The 22,133-nt window shown below is 38.3% G+C and overlaps 1 protein-coding gene across 1 annotated transcript in view; it reads left to right on the top strand.

Annotated features, from left to right (window-relative positions):
- DCC (DCC netrin 1 receptor) overlaps positions 1-22,133 on the top strand; it is a 2,283,601-nt gene that overhangs the window by 825,220 nt on the left and 1,436,248 nt on the right. The window lies entirely within an intron of this gene.

A 22,133-nucleotide genomic window follows, 5' to 3' on the forward strand; every position in this document is an offset into this window, starting at 1 on the left:
TGCTCAGAGGCAACCTGTGCATGGCATACAAGGCATCCACTGACCCAATACTGATGGATTTACTGCACATAATCTAGTAAAATGGCATCAGAAATACTCAGTCTATGGATATAAACCTCTTCTGCAACATCAGCAGAATGGTTTGCAAGGCCAGGTATATCTCACAGAGGATATCACTATTCAAGAACAGACTCCTCGTCCACATAAAGCAAAGTGTATCCCTGTCCATATTCAAGCACAACATGGATCTATGGATGGGAACCATAACATGTACCACAGGACTGTGCCCTATAGTACTAATGAGTCCCCTGAAATTATCTATTGTATGTTTTCAGTTATTCTCATTAGGAGTAATTTATAAGAAACAACCATGAGATGGGTAAGGCCAATTTCTAATCAAATGGGATGGGTTAATTTGTACATAAAAAGGGAAATTGGCTAGGCTTAAAATGGCCCTCAAAGGCAGCCAGCCTAGTACTTAGTTATTACCTTCTGAGCCTGTAAATATCATTCCTGCTTCTCTGAGTTTGTTAACAAGCTAAATAAGATATTAAAACTATGTCCATTTATTGAACTGCACAACATAATGTACACAACAAAGTTAAAGATGATGAAATGCTAAAACAAGTCAGACAACAAAACATTAGTAGTATAGTAAGCCATAAAAATGGGATGTAACAACTTCAAATAATACAGCGATAACATGTATGAAGCTTTGTGTGCCATAGTCAGCATACGTATTCCATAGTTATGTGTGAATGTCACACTTTCTCTCCCTTATTAGCCTCTTATGTTCTGGGAACTGCAGTTGTGCTACTTGCAGACTATCCGTGTGTTGTATTATTATAAATTATGATCCTGCTTCTTTATAGAATGCATTACTTTTTTATGTTGCTTCTTTTAGAAACAAATCTATATGCTGACCATCTTTAAAGTCAGACTTCATGACATGCTAGGCTACTCAGTGGTCAACTAGACTGCCTGCCTGGTAGCAAGACATTTGAAAGTATGAGTGACACAAAACCTTTGTGCCTAAACTGTTAAAATATTAAGAAAATAGATCCAATCTGTTATTTTTATTAAGAGTAATGAAGAAAGATTTGAGGAACTGATGAATACCAGTAAGCAACAAACCAACGCATAATCATCAGACATGTTACATTTTTTGGGGGGGGGGGGTTGCAAAGACAGTATCTAACAACAAGCCAGTACATAACAATTAGACAAAAGTGACTACCCCCTTTCAATCTGTCTAGCTGTTTTAAAAATAGTGACTCTCCACTAAAACTTAACTTTTTAGACAGGTAAAACTTAAGTTACCTACTTTCACATCTAACTCCTCTAGTGCACACTGCAGTGTATAGAATAAACCATTTTTTTTCATCTTACCTTTAAGCATCCCTGTGACTAGCACTTGCTCTAAAACCTGCTGGAAAGCACTATGACACCTTAAACTGATGCAAGCACTCAACTCTTCTTGTTAATAAGGAGAAATTAATCAGAAGCACTAAACAGCCTATAATTGCAAAGTACCTTGCTAAGGTAAGGGAAAACAGCTCTTGTACTTTACAAAAAAAAAGCACCAAACCAGGCAACTCCAAGGGTCAGCTTCCAGTGATTTCTCCTGTCCACCTGGTGAATCTGGAAATACTGGGGCAATGCAGAAATTGCCTCATGTACACAGGCAACCCTCTCCTCCTACCACCCAACCACTGCAACCTGCAAGAGATGCACTTACATAGCTAAACTGGAAGCAAAGCTCTCTCCACCCAAGATTGTGCTAGACAGTAAAGAGGAGAAGGTTAACACCCACACTATACCTCAAGCAACACATAGCCCTTCTAAACCCACACCACCAACACCCTTACATAGCAACAATAAACCCTCATATGCAGAGGCCCATAACAGTAACCTGCCCAAGCAACAAGGACCTCTGAAGCTGAAATGCAAACAAACACCAATCACAACCAAAGTGTCACATAGCTCACAACACCAGTGCGCCACCCAACAACAGCCCCTAAGGCAAGACAACGTACTCAACACTTTAGTCATAGGTGACGCTACAGTCAGGCACACTGATGTCCCACTCACCAGGCTGAACAAGGAGAAAATTACAGTCAGCTGCCTGTTGGGTGCCAGGATCCACCACATAATGCATGCACTTAAGTCACTCCACAACAAGAACAAATATGACTCTGTAATTGTCCATGTTGGAGTGAATGACTTGAGACGTACCTCCTTGGACTGCATGAAAAGAGACATGGAGGAGCTCTCTGATCATGTGGCCTGGCAAGTATGACCCTAGCCCTGAGAAGCATCCTGCCTTCACCCAGAATGATATCACAGTATAAGGACAAAATGATTAACTTCAACAATTTTCTAAGCTTCTGGTGTCATTCAAAGGGGATCCAGTATCTGTTTGCCTGGGATGACATGATCGACAGACCACAATACTTTGCCAGAGATGGTCTGCAGTTGTTGTCCCTGGAATTCAGGTTACTGGCTAAGGCTCTTGCCACCCCTGTAGTGCCTTTTTTAGGCAAAGTTCAAAGGACAAAACCACCACTGTAACAGGTACAAGCATGCAAAATCTGAAGGTAATGCTACTCAATGCTAGAAGTCTAAACCTTAAAATGCACTCTCTCGAGGCACTCCTAAAAATAGAGAGCATCGATATCTGTGCAGTAACTGAGACCTGGTTCAAGGCTCCAGAGATTACCCCTGCAATACCAGGCTACAACTCTTACCACACTTTTCGGGCACCAAACCAGGACTGAAACACTAAAGGTGGAGGAGTGTTCATATTCACCAAAGATATTCACACCACCAGGCTAGTTGCTCAACACAATGCGTCTGAAATTCTCCAGGTGCAACTAACACTGGGTAAGACTGCAATCCAAACTTTAGCTTGCTACAGATCCTCCACCATGCCCCAAGATTCTCACTACACCTTTCTAAACATACTGGAAAATATTAAGATACAACCAAACACTCTACTACTGGGTGATTTCAACTACCCTGCCATTAACTGGGAAAACTACTCATGTACCAACACCTTTGCCCAACGGTTTTTGGAATTTATAAATTCCAATGCCCTGGATCAACTAATCCATAGTCCCACCAGGGGCTCCAATATCCTAGACCTAGTCATTACCAACATGGGAACTCGATGCTCCATACCTATGGTCACCCCCTCATTGGTCAGGTCTGGCAATAAGCTAATCACCCTTGACATCCACATCCCTCCCCCACCCCCCAGCAAGGAAACATCCATAAAAAACTTCTCCAAATCCAACTTCATGCTACTCAAGTCAGAAGTGACAAACTTCATGATACTCATGGAGATGGGAACTGAAAGTTCAACTGCTGAATCCTACAATAAGGCACTGTATGGGCACATCCACTCGTGCATGAATCGTGCCATTCCAAATAGAACCAAGACAATCTCCTCCAAAAAAAAAAGGAAGCCAATCTGGTGGTTCTCTGCTATAAGCAAACTTTACAGCAAAATGAAGAAACTGTTGCAGAAAAGAGGAAAATCCCAGTATGCAAAAATCTCCCTTACCTGAGATACCTCATAAAATCCCCCAAAGCTAGTTATGAAAATAAAATTGCCAAAGATTCCAAAGACAACCACAAAGCATTCTATAGCTATGTCAAGAATCTAAATGTCAATGCTCAGATCTGCTTTGAGCTACAACAGAATGGCATTAAATATACTGATCCCAAGGATATTGCCAATATCCTGGCAGATCGATTCAGTGCCAACTTCACCCCCCTCTCACTGCCTAAAAGGCCCATCTCAATACTGAAAGATTGCCACATTCTTGTAATAACAGCCACACAGGTAAAAAACGCACTCTCCCAAGCTAAGAATGCAGCATCCATGGAACCAGACGACATCCCGGCCTGTGTACTACATGAACTACAAAATTAACTGGCACCTCATCTAAGTGTCATGTTTTATCATAGCCTCGCCTCAGGCTTCGTGCTCACTGAGTGGTGCATAGCTACAGTTAATTCCACTACATAAGGGGGATCCACCTTGGCTCCTTGGAACTACTGCCCCATAAGTCTGATGAGCCTGATCTGCAAGGCCATGGAACATAATATCATGGAACTTATAAACAAAGACACTGGAAACCTTCAAACACTGGATCCCACCCAGTTTGGGTTCGTGAAGTGCCGATCTTGTCTCCTGAACATGATTGACTTCTTCTCTAGAGCTGTGGATGAGGGTAAGGTGGTCCACACAGCCTATCTGGACCTCGCCAAGGCCTTTGACACCATCCCCTACTCTGGAGTTATAGATGAACTTACTAAGCTGGGCATTAATCCCTACATCATTCGATGGGTTGCCAACTGGGTTACTGACAGAACCCACACTGTAAAAGTAGCCAACTCCAAATCCAGCTCCAGACAAGCGATAAGTGGAGTACCTCAGGGTTCAGTCCTGGGACCGCCCTTGTTTGGCATCTACTTCTCTGAAGTACAGGCCAATACTAAGGAACTCTGGCTAACAAAGTTCGCAGATGACTGCAAACTGGGAGCCATTACTGAATCCCCAAATGATGTGGATATTCTACAAAAGGGCCTTACAGAAACAGATGCTTGGTGCCAGAGCCATGGACTCAAGCTCAATGCTAAGAAATGTATAGTTATCCCCTTTGGGAAAAAAACATGTGCCCGTGAATTACCACATAGGTGGCAGTACACTAAACACCAAAAGTGTGATAAGAGATTTAGGGACACCGGTGGACAATGGTCTCACCTTCGATAATCACATCGCGACAAGAATCAGGAAATCCTTCTATGTGGTACACCTCATCACTAAGGGATTTTCATCCAGAAAAAAGGAGGTCATTGTCCCACTGTCCTCATCACTCAATAGACCCATTATAGAACACAATGCCCTGTTTGGTATGTACCTTTCAAGACATTGCGACAACTGGAAAGGGTGCAGAAATACCTCACCAAAATCATCACAGGCCTAAAGCAGATTCCCTATGCTGACTGTCGAAAAAAAAACTCGAGCTATACTCTGTCACATATCGTCTAATCAGAGGCAATCTCTGCTTAACATACAAGGCCATGTCAAACCCAGAGCTGTTGGACATGCTACACTTAAAGAAATACAAATCCTTCAGAGCCACACACTCCAGGGATCTAAACCTTGTCATCACAATGAACAAAACATGCTGGAGGGATAGGTTCCTGATCCAGAGACTTCCCAGACTCTGGAACAGACTGCCCATACATATCAAGCAGAGTGCCTCTTTGGCGCTCTTCAAAAGGAACCTTGACGATTGGATGGGAGATAGGAAGTTAACCATAGGGATCATGTCAGTTGCCCTGCTAGACAGGGGTCCAGGGAAGTAAATATTGTGGGAAGAAATAGCCCAAGGATTTGTTATGGCTACGCTTGTATATCCCCTAGGGTCGATAGCCTAGTACCAACCTATGACATATTAAGTCTATATTTTTGCCAGTGTTTCCATAGTATGTGTGTATGTGTGTGTGTGTGTGTGTGTGTGTGTGTGTGTGTGTGTGTGTGTGTGTGTGTGTGTGTTTCTTTCTATTTGTCTTATCATTTGTAAACTTGGAGTTGAAGTAATTTATTTGGCAGAAAAGGGAAACAGCCTTAGCTGGCAATGAGTGAAATTTAATTTTAACTTGGCATATTTATAAGTCTGTGCTTACTCCTCTTTGTCATATATGCATTAGGAAAACAGCCGTTTATCTTTTGATAATGACTTTAAAATGAAAACACTCTTCACATCTGTTAGTGACATAATCTTCCAATTTATATTTCTTAGAATAAGATCGTGGAAATGGCTATATCATTTTTGATTAAGACACAGCAGTTTTAGTACCAGGCAATATTAAATAGACACAGCTGCATAGCACTTCTCAAAGAGAGCTGTACACGAAAGTCCAGTTTCACAGAACTCTTTCAGACAACCATCCTTCTGTTTGTACATCCCAGTTATTGAACATCAGCTGTTTCCTTTTTGCACTGACCTTTACAGCAGAGTATCTAAAGCAGCATGATTTATATGTAACCTGTACAGTCCTGCATCATAAAGAAATACTTATCTTTTGTCAGTTTTAACAGGTCTGTCATTTACGGGCCTATTCATCTCCTAGATATGCTTAAGCTTTAGAAATCATATATGAAGTTTCCACAATCACAGCGAACAGCGATTATAAGGCTACAGATTTATACCATCCATTAGTCAATGAACCCATTTTGTGATGAAAGTGCCTGAAGAACTCGGTAAGTGGTATTCTTCAAAATGTATTGAACACCAGCAGGGAGAGAATGTACAATGCAGCAGCATGAATTAAAAAATTCTGCTGATCTTGACAGGTCAGGTCAATAGGAAGTAAAAAATATTAATGCAGTCAGTGTAGTTTTCCTTTTTTATTTTTCATATGTCATTTTTCTACTAGTATTCTTGTTTTCTGTAATTATAATAACCTTATGGCTATGCCATCCATAATTTTTCTGATGGTTAATTAATTCTTCAAGAAATCAAAATACTAGTAGTGGAATTTTAGTGGGGCAATCTAGCTGCAGTATATTGTAAATGAACATTGATTTTTAAGTATCCAAATTATTCCCTGCTTTTAGATATTAATATGCATCTATTATGTTCCAGATATATTCCACATTTAAACATATTACTGCCATATAATACTGTAGAAGTGCTTCTTAGCAAGAAAGGTCCTTGTTCTTGTAATATATGTTTTTCCTGTAAGTAACCATATCAGTCTGTGCTAACTTCAACCAGTTATTTTTGTTTTATACATTGGGTGAGATTCAGATCTGTGATGCTTTATCATATGGCTACTATAATGGTAGTCTCTAAAGAAGCTGCCCAATGATTTAAAGACAATGTGCTTTTGCCCTGCAGAGTCCTTTATATTACTGTGGACCAAAACTAACTATGCTGCCCAGCAAACATGTAAAGGAGGCCAAACCTATGGATACATTTTAGTTCATGAGTCCAAAACCATTGTAGTGGTTACAGTACTCTAGTTCAATGCATTATTAATCTGACAATTAGAGGTATTGTTGGATGTCCTGTAATGACCATTACCACTGTTGTTGTAAATTAGCATGTGCATGTTAAAAGTGCAGGATATCAGATAAGTACATGTATCACATGTCACAGAGGTATACAAATCACATTTTTTTTGGTTCTGAAGAAGTTGCATGCTTGTGTTTAGGGATGAAAGAGTGTAACCATTTGGATTATTTACTACTTTATTTATTAAAATATTATTCATTTCTAAGATATTTCATGAGTTCTAAACTTCTTTTGGATTTGGTATTTTTCCTGCTCTTGTTTGGGTCCCCCTGTTACCCTACAGACACTACATCAGCCATTTTTATTTATTTATTTATTTTATTTTACATTTGTTTACCGGGATAGTCCGATTGGACACAGGTCCATTTACAGTGGAGGCCTGGGGAGAAATGCTCCAAAATTACATTAGCAACAACATGGTAATACAAACAATAACATAACCGTGATAATTGAGGTAAGTACAGACATGAAAAGTCTCATACAATCCATTCTAAACAATTAACAATACATCAGCAGTAAGTGAGTAAATTTACAAAGTTAGAGAGTCTCATACATCAAACTTTAATACTCGATTAGTGAGATAGGATAAAAGAATAAAAAAAAATCATATGATTAGACATGACATATACGATTTCAAGTTGACAGTAAGATTGGCATCCTTGGGTTTACAACATTTATACATACACATGCTTTAACCAAATGATGCTAGCAGTCTCTAGGAGTCATAGTAGATGCATCCAATCCATGTCCTTCAAGCTGTATCACACAAGTTTATTCAGACCTGCATAACAGACAGACAGAGTTCTTAGTACACAGAAAAAAATTCAAATTGTTTTCAACTGAACTTGTTTGGTTGCTTCATTTCAACTTTTTCTAAACAGGATTGTTAGGGGAAAGGAACACATTTCTCCTCTCAGTACCTGCCTGTCCATAGCTGAAGTCCACAGTCAAAGGAAACAGCAAAGCATGTTGTTTGTAACACTCGTAGGATATGAGCAATCCCTTTATACATTCTTCTAAGGTATTATGATGTAGGGAAATATTCCCAGAAAAAAATTCAGTCACTTTGGCCTTCAAACTTTCCTAATACTTGTACACAAGTTTACGTGCACATCATTTTAAAATAAAGCTACTTCTTTGAAAATCAGCAACAGCAGCCTTCTTTGGGAAGAAAAATCCTGTTCCAGTGTTCAACAAGCATTTATGAAGCACACAGTTTTTCAATTTCCCCCTGCTTATGCACATCTTACCAGCAATAATTACCCCCTAGTGGGTCTTGTTTTAGAATTTGATATCTAAACAAGCTTCCTTCCCTCCTGTTATCTGGTAACTCTTTCTGCTCCGGGTCTGACCTCAGACATAGACATTCAGTGACTAACTTGCTCAACAGTGCATTTAAACCATATAGTTAATTTCTTCATTTAACTGCACTGGAAAAACTACTGCAGATTAAAACATGTAATGGAAAAACAAAATGTAATGAGGATCAACATTTCAGATGGAAGTTTAGCATTAACTTAAGTGTGTACATACATAGTAATGAAACATGTGTAATTAATGGTGTGTGCATTGTTCTAATAGTTATGCTGAATTTTCAGGATCAACAGGAAATATTTTTTCCTAAAAAGAACATAGCTTATTTATTTGAAAATAGTTCCCTATAAAATGTTGATATCATAATGCAGTGACAGTCTCCTTTTTACATTTCCAAAACTGAATATTTTTTGCTGAGATGTTCAAACATGCATGGCAATTCATTGCCATAACCAGTTTAAATGACTTGTTTGATTCGGTGTAAAACTTGACTCAAGGAACTTCAGTGGGTTTTAATGTTCTATGTTTACCAGTTTTTCATTTGTACTGTCAGAGCATTCTACAATGTTTAATGGAAGATTAGAAGTATTTTTGATGATGCAGTGTAATGTTGTTTGCCATCTTTGTTGTACTTTTTGTTCATAATGTACATAAGTGATATAGGGTTTCTAGTGCTGCAATAGGGCAGGTGGTAATCCACTGGTAAGCATATTAGTGTTATAACTTCCTTTACACAGGACAAACTCTATATGTCCAGCTTTCTCACTACTGCAGTAGCCCCTGGCTATTTGAGTTGTATCCCTTCCAGGATACAACAAGTAGCCAACTTCACAAAGCCTTGGCCACTCCCATACCTCTATTCTGGGTGTTGATTGGGCAGCCTGTATGTGGAGGGAACTCTGCATTTCTTCAGAACTTTCTTGCTCCTCAAGGAATAACAGCAAATCCTTCAGAAAATGTATATTAAAACAAAACATGTTATTCTAGCAACTTTCTAAGTTTATAAGAGCAATATTTAAAATATGACCCTATCTGTACCCGCATTTTATCAAGCTTTGTCCAGATTTTTTGCATTAACAGGTTGAGAGGTAGCATTGTAGAGGCAACTACATGGTCCTCTGTTCATGCTTTCATAAAGCATTACAGAATGGATTAATTTTCCAGGTCCAGGACTGTATTTGATAGAACTGTTCACCAAGGAAATATATAGCCTCAGACCTGGCTGGATAAGCTTTGGTAATCAACCTGAATAATCAAAGTCTACTGCAGAAGTGAGAATGTAAAGTTCATAGGTTCACAGGTTCATAGGTTCATACTAGGCTATCTGCCCTAGGGCATTTATAAGCCTAGCCAGAATGTGTTTGGCTTTCGCCACCCATTTTAAATTAATTTTCCTATGCCCTTTTTTTTGAGGTTAGTATACTGTGCCTCTGTCTAACAGTGACACAGAAGTCATACCCGGGGTAAACCTACGATCTCCCATCCACTCATCAAGATTCCTCTTGAAGAGGGTCAATGAGGGACTCTGCCTAACCTGGACTGGGATTTTATTCCAGAGTGAAGGGAGCCTCTGGGTTATGAATCTGTCCCTCCAGCATGTTCTATTTATTTCAGTGCTGAGGTTCAAGTCTTTCGAGCGTGTAGCTCAATAGGATTTGGATTTTCTGAGGTGCAGCATGTCCATTAATTCCGGGTTGGACATGGCTTTATACGTCAGGCACAGATTGCCTCTGAACAGGCGGTATGCCACTGAGTAGAGCTGGAGTTTCTTGTATAAGTTGTACTTAGCCATAACAGTAGATACTCAAATTCTTCACTGTTGCAGTAGCTATAGCAATCCTCCATCCTTCTTTCTGTGTATATGTTATTTTTGGGTTGAGATATAAATGTTTTGTTTCTATTGCAAGTTTCTTTTTAGGAAAATAATACTATTTTCTTAGGGATAAGAAAGTCCTGAAGGAATTACAAAGTAATCTTAACTTAGAATGGTGATTTCTCTCCACAAATGAGCTGTCCAATAAGCACTCAGAGTGAAGGTGTGGGAGGGAAACAAAGATTTCTGGTATAGTCAGATATTTTCATTTCTTTGTTAATATTTCTATGAGATTATGACAAGAATGTATTATATGCTGCATTAGAAGTGCTAATGAGATAATCCAAAAACACAAGACAACCAAGAATAAAACAAAAATGAAGGTGAAGACCTCAAGCACTTTCGTTCTCAATTTTCTGGATTTCTTCAGAATAAAAAAGCACATCCTATCTACCCTTATATACACATTTAAACTCCTCCCCATAAAAATGAATCAATTAATCATTCAACATACAGAAACATAAAACAAAATCAAAACTGTACTTGAGATAGGGCAACAAAACAAACTTTTTATACTTAAAATCACCCATGTTATTTGCAAACATAAATAAATATGTTTTTCACTTTAATAATAATGTTCTAAAATATTTGTAGACTCTTATAGTAGTAAACAAAGCAAGCAGCTTTTCGTTTTAATACAATGGAAAGTGAAGCGGTCTCATTCAGACCTGGATATTTAGTGGCATTGGTTTTCAGCTGCCATTTAAACTCCTGGAATTCTAAAAAATCTTCACATGGTCCACCCCTTTGACCCAGGTTAATTTGGTCAATAACAGTGAATTTAAAGCTATGGTCAGGGTTTTGTACCAAATGTTTATATAAAGCATTTCTACCATCCTTTATTATATCATGATTATGTTGATAAATCCTTTTCCTAACACTTAACTTCATCTTACCTAGGTAGAATGCAGTACAACATTTACATTGAGCCAGGTAAATCACCCCTTACTACCACAGTAATACCTATGGTGCAACTTAATCTCCCCATATCCTTCAAACAAGAAGGTAAAACCCTCAGCAAAGTAGGGGCACTGTGCACAATGGCCACACTTAACCATTCCCCCTACTCAATCATCCTTAACAGGATTTTCCAAATGTTTTATTTAAAATACAAGTCCTTTTTATACACTATAACAGGTTTCCTACAAGATCCAGATACTGCTGGTCTACCCCAAAGATCTTCCAATTTGTATATATTTATTTATGTTTGCAAATAACATGGGTGATTTTAATTGTAAAATTATTTGTAATTTGTTGCTCTATCTCAAGTACAATTTAGTTTTTGATTTATGTTTTTAAATGTTAATTATTAAATTGATTAATTTATTATGGGGAGGTGTTTAAATGTGTAAGTAAGGGTAGATAGGATGTGGTTTTTATTCTTAAGAAGTCCAGAAAATTGAGCATTAAAGAGCTAAATAAATAATAAAGTTTCAACTCCGAGGGCTTTGCCTTCATTTTTGTTTTATTCTTGGTTTGTCTTATGTTTTTGGATTTACTGGTTTGTGGAATGGAAGGCAAAGCTAGAGCTGATTCTGGGGTCTGCGATCTACTAACTTTACAACAGCAGCTTGTTGTATCGACCGGGAACCTAACATTACTTATCAGTAAACTGACACAGCGGCTACCACATCCATATTCTTTTAGCTCTACTGATGCAGGACAGAGACTGTAACTTGCCTGGACTTGTTCTCAAGGCTCTACTTTTGATGGTATTACTCCACCACAGAAACCGAGGGTTCCATTGAGTAATACAACAGTGTTTCCTCTTGGTGGTGACATCCTTCTAGGTGTGAGCAATGTGTGAATGAGTAGGAGCAGTGGTAGTACTGGCTGTCACAACCTTCTTGAAGTGCTTAACACCAGTTTTCACTGGGAAACTGGACTGCTCATTCAAGGTGCTTCTTTTGGGACTCTTGACAAGCAACTGGATGACTTTTCAGACTTGGTTTGTAAATATAGAAAACTGCAACTCAAAGTCAATTATTTAAGAGAATGTCCAGTTGCAAATTATTCCCAAGGCTTTGCGGCCTTGAAAATATCTGACAGGGCTAGTGAAGGATTCTAGCTTGCACAATGAGTTTAGTTGCTAGACCTTTTCATTCAGCATGGCTGTGAGCTCTTGGAAGTCCTTATAAAGGACTATGATAGACATAGGACTAATTTATTAGCTGCTATAGAGAAACTGGACCTAAGTGTACATAATTATTTGTTGTTTGACACTAAAATTGACTATTACAAAGGTTTGTTAATAAAAGTCAAAAGTGATATTGGGGAAATAAAATACAAGAAAGCCAAGAAGTTGGCTAGGGATAGGGCAGACTATGAAAAAGGATGTGCATACCCCCCTCCTCCAACTTGGGGTTCACGCTGTAATTTAAATCATTATGGTAGCATTGGTGGGAATGTTGTAAACTCTGAAACTGACCCTGAAGTTACCCGAAAGGATGACTCTTTAGAGGAACCCTCTTTGAGGAGGTCCCAGAGATTAACAGATCAGAAGGGAAGGAGTTTGCACAACCAGGAGGATGTGGGTCTTCAGCAGTCATTTTCTCACCAGTTCAGTGGGAGGGGGAGGAGAAGGGAGAAGCAGAGGGAGCCTACAGGAGTGGAGGTAGTAATGGACTAGTGGATTGTTTTAAATGACCAAGGTGATTTTAAACTGGATAACTATAGTACTACTGAGTTAAATAGATCCTGGGCTAACCTATTTGAACATGGTCTAACTTTCATTCCATTTGGAGGGCTAAAATACATGAACTATTGATTCCATTTAGACTTTTTTTGAGGAATCTCAATTGTGCCTTTTATTTTAAAAATAGTGATGGACAGGACACACGGGTCTCTATTAAAAGGTCTAGTGTGTTTAACCCCCAATCCATCCTAATGGTTTCTTTGTTTGAAAAAAGTCGGTGAAAGTGATTTCAGGGCCTATTTAAAGTCCCCTGCTAGTATACCTAGAGATTTGAACCTCAGTATGGATGAAAGAGCTTTTTTGGGTGAGATTATAAGCAAGAAACAAATCTGGGTAATGAATCCAGATAAGGGAAGGGGCTTAGTGGTAATGGATGTCAACAATTACATTAATAAGATGTTAAGTGTGTTATACTCCGATGCTTATGAGAAAACATTAGTTAACCATATGAACATAGCATATAGGGATATTGATTTAATCTTGGAAGAGATGTTGCTTAACCAACAGATGACAAGAGTGAAATTTAATTTTGTTACAGTCCATAGCCCTAAGATCCCCACCATTTTCATCATCCGCAAAAATACTTAAAAGCCTTACTGACCCCGGGTCTATATTATAAGCACAAAAGACCTTTTCAGCAAATATGAAAACAGTGACACATATTGTGCAAACCACGGAATTCAAAATCTTGAATCATCATAGTTGGCCAACCCCACCACCCGCTACATACTACCTACCCAAACAAAATAAAAAAAACACATACATACACTAAACAAAATCCTACTTCTAACCCTACACTAAACCTTGCATACATTACTATCTATGCACTTACCTTAACCCGCACCATAACCCTAAGGTCTGTAACTATCGCACAATTACCTTAAGGAGCTATACCACAGAAGGGCTATGATGATTCTACATTACGAATTTCATGGTTTAGGGCGTTCTGTGTTTTTGCGGTTCACGCAATATGTGTCGTTGTTTTAGTATTCGCTGAAAAGGTCTTTTGTGCTTATAATATAGACCCATGACCCCCTTATGCATCTGATAGTTGATGCTAAATCTTCAAAGACCTTCTTTTTAGCTAAGTATGTTGATTATTTTCCCATCCTAAAACATTTTAGGGGTAACCCTTTTGTACTAAAAGACTTGTAGGACTTTTTAATTAGAATTTCCTTGAACTGTTTTGTGAAGATTTGATATTTGTCACTATTGATGTTCAACAGCTATATTTGGTTATTCCTCAGGACACTGGAATGGACTGGTTTTATGAATACCTGTGTTTTTACACTGATATAGATAAGGATAGTGCGGATGTTCATAGGACCATCATAGCCATTGTGCTTCAGAACAACTATTTGTTATTTGAGAACCAACTGTTCAGGCAGAGGACAGGAGTGATGATGGGTGCAGTATGTGCTCCTATGTGCACAAACACAGTTCTTTCGTTTTGGGAATTGAATTACGTAATTAACTCTGAGTTTAGGGGATAATGGGTCTTTTAAATATGCTTTCTTGATGATATATTTTTTTTTCTGGAGGGACAGTGAAGAGCGGCTAAATGAATTTTATGATTACTTGCACTCTACCACTGATTTTCTTAGGTTTACAATGGATGTTCAAGGGGTATCGGTCAATTTTTTTAATCTTACCATTCGAATCAAAAGGAAAAGAAATTTTTGAATCAACAATTTACCATAAGCCAACTTATTCTAACTCTTTTCTACACTTTAACAGTATGTACCCTGTGCATCAGAAAAAAAGCCCTGGTTAAAGGACAATGTGTACGACTGGCCAGGATGATAACTGATGATGTGGAGATTATAGTGGAGAACAAGTTACTTAATATATTTAGTGCGAAGGGCTATCCTAAAGCTGTTTTGACAAACATTTTAATGAGGTAAAGGAAAAAAGTAGGATGGGCCATTTTGTTCCAGTATTAGGAAGGGGAACTATAATGTTATCTATTCAAATAAGAGATGCAACTACTTCTCAAACTTATAATAAGGCTCTTGCTTTTACATTTAATGACAATTTTTATGATCCAAGATCTATATTACAAACAAATTGGAATATTTTTGGGGTAGACCAGCAGTATCTGCAGGTTGTAGGAGAGAAACCTCTTATAGTGCATAAAAAAGACTTGTGTATTAAAACATTATTGGCAAGTCCTGTTAAGGATGATCAAGGAGGGAGAATGGTTAAGTGTTGCCGTTGTGCGCAGTGCCCCTACTTTGGTGAGGGGTTTACCCTCTTGGTTGAAGGATATGGGGAGATTAAGTTGTACCATAGGTATTACTGTGGTAGTAAGGTGGTGGGTAAATGCTGTACTGCAGTCTACATAGGTAAGACGACGTTAAGTCTTAGGAAGAGGATTTATCGATATAATCGTGATATAATAAAGAAGGATGAAAGAAGTGCTTAATATAAACAATTGGTACAAAACCCTGACCATAGCGTTAAATTCATTGTTATTGACCAGATTAACCTGGGTCAAAGGGGTGGACCGTGTGAAGATTTTTTAGAATTCCAGGAGTTTAAGTGGCAGTTGAGAACCAATGGCACCAAATATCCAGGTTTGAATGAGACCGCTTCACTCTCCAGTGTATTAAAACAAAAAGCTGCTTGTGTTTGCTTTGTACTATAAGATTCCACAAATACTTTAGAAAATTATTATTAAAGTGCAACACATCTATTTACTTATGTCTGCAAATAACATGGGTGATTTTAAGTGTAAAAAGGTACTTGTAAATTTATTGCTCTATCTCCAGCACAATTTTGTTTTTCTTTTATGTTTTTAAACGCTAATTGATACATTTTGTGAAGAGGAGTTCAAATGTGTATGTAAAGGTAGATAAGACTTTGTTTAGTACTACAAGATTCTATAAATATTTTAGAAAATTGTTATTAAAGTGAAAAACATATATTTATTTATGTTTGCAAATAACATGGGAGATTTTAAGTATAAAAAGGTTGTGTGTAATTTGTTGCCCTATCTTGAGCACAATTTTGTTTTAGTTTTTATGCTTTTAAATGTTAATTGATTAATTTATTATGGGGAGGAGTTTAAAATTTGTATTTAAGGGTAGATAGGAAGTGTTTTTTTTAATTATGAAGAAGTCCAGAAAATTGAGGATGAAAGCACTAAATAAATAATAAAGTTCATTTACGAAGTTTTCTCCTTCATTTTTGTTTTATAAATGCTAAATAGGATATGTCCCTTACATGGTTTGGTTTAATCTTTTACACTTTACACGTGTTTCTTCTTTTTTTTTTTGAGTGATGTAAATAAAGTTAGTCTTAATCACAGAAGAAAAGGTATTGGGGAAAAAAAGTAAGAGCTAATATTGTGTAAGAGATTGATGATTTGTTGTTTCTTCTAGAAGGCTGGCACTGTAAGCCAAGGGAAGTCAGTCATACATGAATATACATTCTGAAACAGCCAGTTCCACTGCTTGGGCTGTATGTCTCATTATCTGATGCCTGCTTGGGTTAGTAGGTGGAGACAGATTGCTGATGAGTATGCTGTATAACAAAAGCAGAAGGCAAATGGCATATTATTTATTAAAAATACATGAAAATACAGAATGGGTCACTATACAACTGATCAGTATTTAGCTTTACAGTGTAAGTTCTTCAAATAACACAGCAGTCAAGCCTGTAGGTGACAATGCCCACAAAGTCTTTTATAATAGGTAGGTATGTCTCTTAAAGGTACTAACTCTGCAGTCACACAATTGTGAGGAGAGGAGAAACACCCTGTAAGTGTACAAAAAGTGCTCATACTTAGTGTAGTCTTGAAATAAGCAAACATATTTAAACTCATTCTGGGAATTGGACTTAAGAGGTTGCTTTTACTGAATGCACTATTGTCCATTAAGAACAAGGTTGGGGATTGGTATGATGGTTTAGGTGTTTACCTCAGACACGCAAAGTACAGCATTTGATTCTCACCTTTGGCGGGAAATTGGATAGATTTAAAATGACCCATAAGGGCGACTAGCCTAGTACTTACGTATAAGCCTGTCTTTTCTCTTACTGGGTGAATGGTAGACTTTGGAATGATTGACTAAACATGCATAGATGCATGGCCAAGGGACATGCAGGCAAAAAGCCTTATGGGAAGTGCAGTACAACATGTCCTTTGGCCTATACTTAATTCATGTGTTTTCTTATAGTAGTGCTAGAGAATAACACAAAGCAGCCATACAACTCTTTCAGTATGATGGCACCTGAAACATGCAGATAGAGTAACAATGATTTAATAAACATGACACTGCTACCATGGTAAGGCCTACCTGATTTTGATTCCTAATTTCTCTTTCTTAAAGCAATAGTATCCAGCTAGTCCTAGAACAGATTATTGTCTAATAATTACTATCTCTGTTTTAGAGCTATACCCAACAAGGTAAACTAAATACTACCATGTTTTCTTTCATATAAGTACACATTCTCTTTCCTTAGAGTTGTAAAACTGTTTTGCAGCTGAAAAAAATCTTTGTTATGCCCACCATATTTCTACAATCCTTACTATATCAGATAATAATGGAAAATGAAAGCACTGACATTTTTTTTGAGGTCAGCAGGTGATGATGAACCATGAAACACAATTGGACAAAATGTAGTATTCTAATGTGTTAATACAGCCTCAGAGTTAATTTAATAAGAAAATCACTGCACCAGATAAAAGATCTCCAAATGCTTGAAACTGTGTGTGCTTTATACATATCCAGTTCACTTCATGTGTATAATTAATAATAGATAAATAATGAATTACCTTAGCTCTTTAGAACACAGTCCATAAAAAACTTACTTAATTCGTAAGGTAGAGAAGTCCATAAAGTAGAAGTCGGAAAAGGAAAAATCTGTCACAGAATATTTCAGATTCAGTTTTATAATTTTTCTAACTGGAATTGTGAAGTGTACAATTATGTAAGTAAACTTACCATGACAATAGATGTTGCAATGATCACTACTGCAGTAGCCTGAGCTTTATGGTTTATGTCCTGCATAATGTATAACAACCGACCAGCATCCAAAGCTTCAGGGTACCTTTCATCCACCCAAAATGTCAGTAAGCTTGAGCTGATTAAAAAGACAGATTTGGGTACCAGGCGTTTCATGACAACATAGAGAGGGAGGCTGTGCCCTGAAAAGACATTGCTAAGAACAACAAAAAATGAATGCACACAGTGACATAAACAACACTCCAAAAACCATAGGGGATAGAAGGAGGGGTGGCTGTTGCAGCAATAACTATTCAAACATCATCTGTTATGGTACATTTGCTTACACAACTCTACTATGTTCATCATATTGATCACTGTTGCAGTAGCCTTAGCTGTATGGATGGATTTCCTTAGGCTTACTGCATTTAGAAGGTTGAAGGAGAAGAGCCCAGGAGCCCCTGGAGAATAGTCCTAGCAAAGTCTGACCTAGACCTAGAGAAGGAATCAAGCTTATAATGCTTTATAAAAGTATGAAGAGAGGACCAGGTTGCAGCTTCTAGAATTATTTCAAAATCTAACCCTTTCCAAAATGCCATAAATGAAGCCATGGCCCTGTTGGAGTGGGCCTTGACCCTACCTGGAATAGCTTTATGGTGTGAGTAGAACGAAAGGTAACTGCCTTAGAGAACTATTTGGAAGTAATTTGCTTTAACACAGGTTTCCTCTTCTTATCTTCACAAGAACAATTGATCCCAAGATCTAAAAGATTTAGTTCTGTCAAGATAGTACCCGGATTGTCATCTTTCTCAATCAGTTTTAGTTTCAAAAAAGAAAATGGGGGAGATGGATAGTTTGGATTAAAGTAAATTCAGATACCACTTTAGACATAAAAGGAAGATTAGTTCTCAAAGAAACCCTGTCTGTGTGGAAAATGATATAGTGTTGACTTATCACAAGAGCTTGCAACTCAGATACCCTTCTTGCAGAGAATAAAGAAATCAGTAAATATGCTTTTATTATTGAGATTCTCAAATCAGCCAGATTAGCTGGTTCAAATGGAGCAAGCATTAGCTTCTCTAACAGAAAATTAAGGTCCCAAGGAGGAAACACTGGTTTCCTTGGAGGCTTGTTATGCAAAACCCCTTTCAAAAACATTCTGAAATGAGAATGCATTGAAAGTGGAGGATCCATGGGCAGACATACTGAAATGGCCGATAAATGAACCTTGATGGAGGAGTAAAAAAGGCCATAGGATAGTAACACGCACAAATATTGTAATATATTGTAAAACTAGGGAACAACTAGCCCTGAATTGGCACCAACTAAAACATTTTTTTCCGCTTACTAATATATATGATTTTCTAGTAGCAGGGTTTTTGTCTCCGTTAGTACCTGCTGCACATAGTCATTAAACACTTGGCCAAAGGAATTAAGACTCATATTATCCAAGCAGTGAATTGAGGGTTGGGAGGGTGGCCTAATGGGTATGGTGTTTGTCTTAAAAACACAAGGTGCAGGGTTTGAGTCTCACAAGGGATAATTGGCTAGGCTTAAAATGGCTCGCAAGGGCAGTTAGCTTAGTACTAATCTATGAACCTATGAACCTATGAAGTTGATTGAGGTCAGTTATATAAAACACCACTGTTCTTGAGTGAGTAAATCCAGTCTGTGAGGAAGGTTGTGGTAATTACCATGGCCATTTCCAAAAGAAAGGAGAACCATGGTTGCCTGGACCAGAAGGGAGTCACCACAATGATTTGGGGGTGATTCCTTTTGAATCTTTAGACGTACCCTGGATATCATATAAATGGGTGAAACAGCAATATTCCTGTCCAAATGGGAGAAAAGGCATCTGCCTTCCAGGTCTTATTACATGGAGTTCTGAAGCATATTTTTGCCTGCTGATTGTTCAGAGAGGTGGCAGTAGGTCAACTTGAGGAACACCCCACAGATCGATCAAATCTTGGAAGATCCCTGATCTGGTTTCCATTTGAGGGTCTGCCCTTGTCCTTGGAGACTGAATACAGAGAGAGAGAGAGAGAGAGAGAGAGAGAGACATTATACAATCAGTGTAAAACAGGGTATTCATGCCCTGAAGTCTCCTGGTGAGAAACCTATGTAGGCATTCCAACTGTTGCAAATGTCTGGTTAGATACATGCCAAAGGGGGCATTGTATTCAGGAGGAGGAGTATAGATACATGTTTACTTTTTCATTTCTTTTTGACAGGAAACATCGGGCCAAGTGTGTTATTAATGGCAGCAGCTCCCTCAGTGATGGGCAAAACTTTTTAACAAAACAGGGTACCCTTCCCTGTTCCCTCTGCTAAGGCAAACAAGAGCACCTCTCCCCTTGCTCACTGAGGGGACCGCCACAGCCACAGCCACAGACTAAGTGACTAACCCCTAGTCCATGGTGACTGGAGGTGTTACATGAGAGGGATCTGGGAAAAAGATGAGGGAGTGGTCTAAGGTATTTCTAAGGGCCACAGCACAGTCAGCCAACTGCAGCTGAGGCAAAATGCTAACCTGCTATGCTGGCAAAGGCTGTTTGCCTAACCTTTTTTTTTTTTTTTTTTTGTAGCTAGAAGAAGGACTAATTGTGGGACCATCAGTTTGTTCCATAGTCAAGCCAAAAACAGTGTCTCTTTTCCAGGGAGAAAAAGCAGCAAAAGCCAGTGAAACTTGTCTTTAAACATCACTTTTTTCATATCACAAACTCAGTAAAAGCACTTTAAAACACTTTCTAACCCCACAAAATTAAAATAAACATAATTTCTCCACAGAAAAAAGACTTTTCAATTACTTTAACTTTTAAACTGATAGGAAAAAAGAACACTATTTGAAACAATAATACAATCTCATGACAGTCTGTTCAAACAGAATGTGCTAGCTTTAAAATGACTTTCTTGAATGTGACAGTATTAATAAATAAACATTTTTTCAATGAATGCTTTTTCCCCAAAGGGAACTTATTTACCCAGCAAAGGAGCAGTACAAGCTGACTGTTGATCCTCAAAAGTCTCAGAGGAGCATGATCTTTGGTGGCAGGAAAGCTGTGAAGAGCTTAGCACACAAATCTGTCTTTTTTAGTTAGCTCAGCTTGAGTTGATTGATGGTTTGGGCACACGGAATGTACTCTGAAACTTTGGAAACCCGCTGGCTGTTGTATACTATCTAGGATGTAACCTATATATCCAAGGCTACAGCAGCAGTGATCAATATGATGAACATCCAAGTTTTTCTCTAAAACAGGATTCTCATTCAGCAGATCACAGTATGCTAAGAGTATGTCATTTTTGTGAGCCTCCTATTAAATGGCATCCATCACAGTGTTATGGGAGCAGTGTATTGTAAACTGACTTTTATGCATAATTCAGTAATGGGATTGCATTGTGTAATAGTGGAAGTATAAAGTGTGATTCAATATTTCAGCATGGAAAAATAAAAAAAAGCATGTACAGGCGTTAGAGGTCTCTACTTTTGCATTTGGAGTCTTATCTAGAAAGGGTATTTCGGCTTTTCCCAGTTAGGGGTCGCCACAGTGGAGCTCTGGTCTGCTAATGACTGGCAGTGGATTTTTACTGTTCTGAGTTGCCAGCCTGATGCCCAACCTTCAAAGAAGGCACACCCATCCGCGCATGCAACTACCTGCATGTCTTTAGATGTCACTTGACTACAGGGAGGACATGCAGACTCCACACTGAGGGTGCTCCAACCAAGAATCGAATGGGAGAACTTCTTGCTGGGAGGCGACAACGCTAACCGCTGCACCACCACGGCCGATCTTATCTAGAAAGGGTATGTTGTTAAAAATGATTTCATAAAGTTTGTTGACTATTTCTTTAGTGCCTTTGCAGTATAGAGGAGCAGACTCACAGTATGGACTACTCCAAAGGATTAAACTCATAAATCCCACAGTACAAACTGATGGGAATTGTGAATAAATAAGGTTCTTCATAGAAGATACCGGACAGCCTAGACTTCAGTAGCTCTTGCACTCAGTTTCAGCTGGGTTCCATACAGTCAGCTCACTAGTTACAAAACTGCAGTCGTCAAGCTTACATGCATAATGTGCATATGCATGTGATGCTAGCTCACTACTAGAAAGCTTCATATAACAGCCCAAGAAAAGAAATTCATCCTCAACTCTGGAATAAAAAGCATTATAATTTACTACATTTTGTGCACAGATTTTATCTCATGTGCT

This window comes from Protopterus annectens, chromosome 1.part1, assembly GCF_019279795.1.
Source record: "Protopterus annectens isolate FY-2018-M chromosome 1.part1, PAN1.0, whole genome shotgun sequence".
NCBI lineage: Eukaryota > Metazoa > Chordata > Ceratodontiformes > Protopteridae > Protopterus > Protopterus annectens.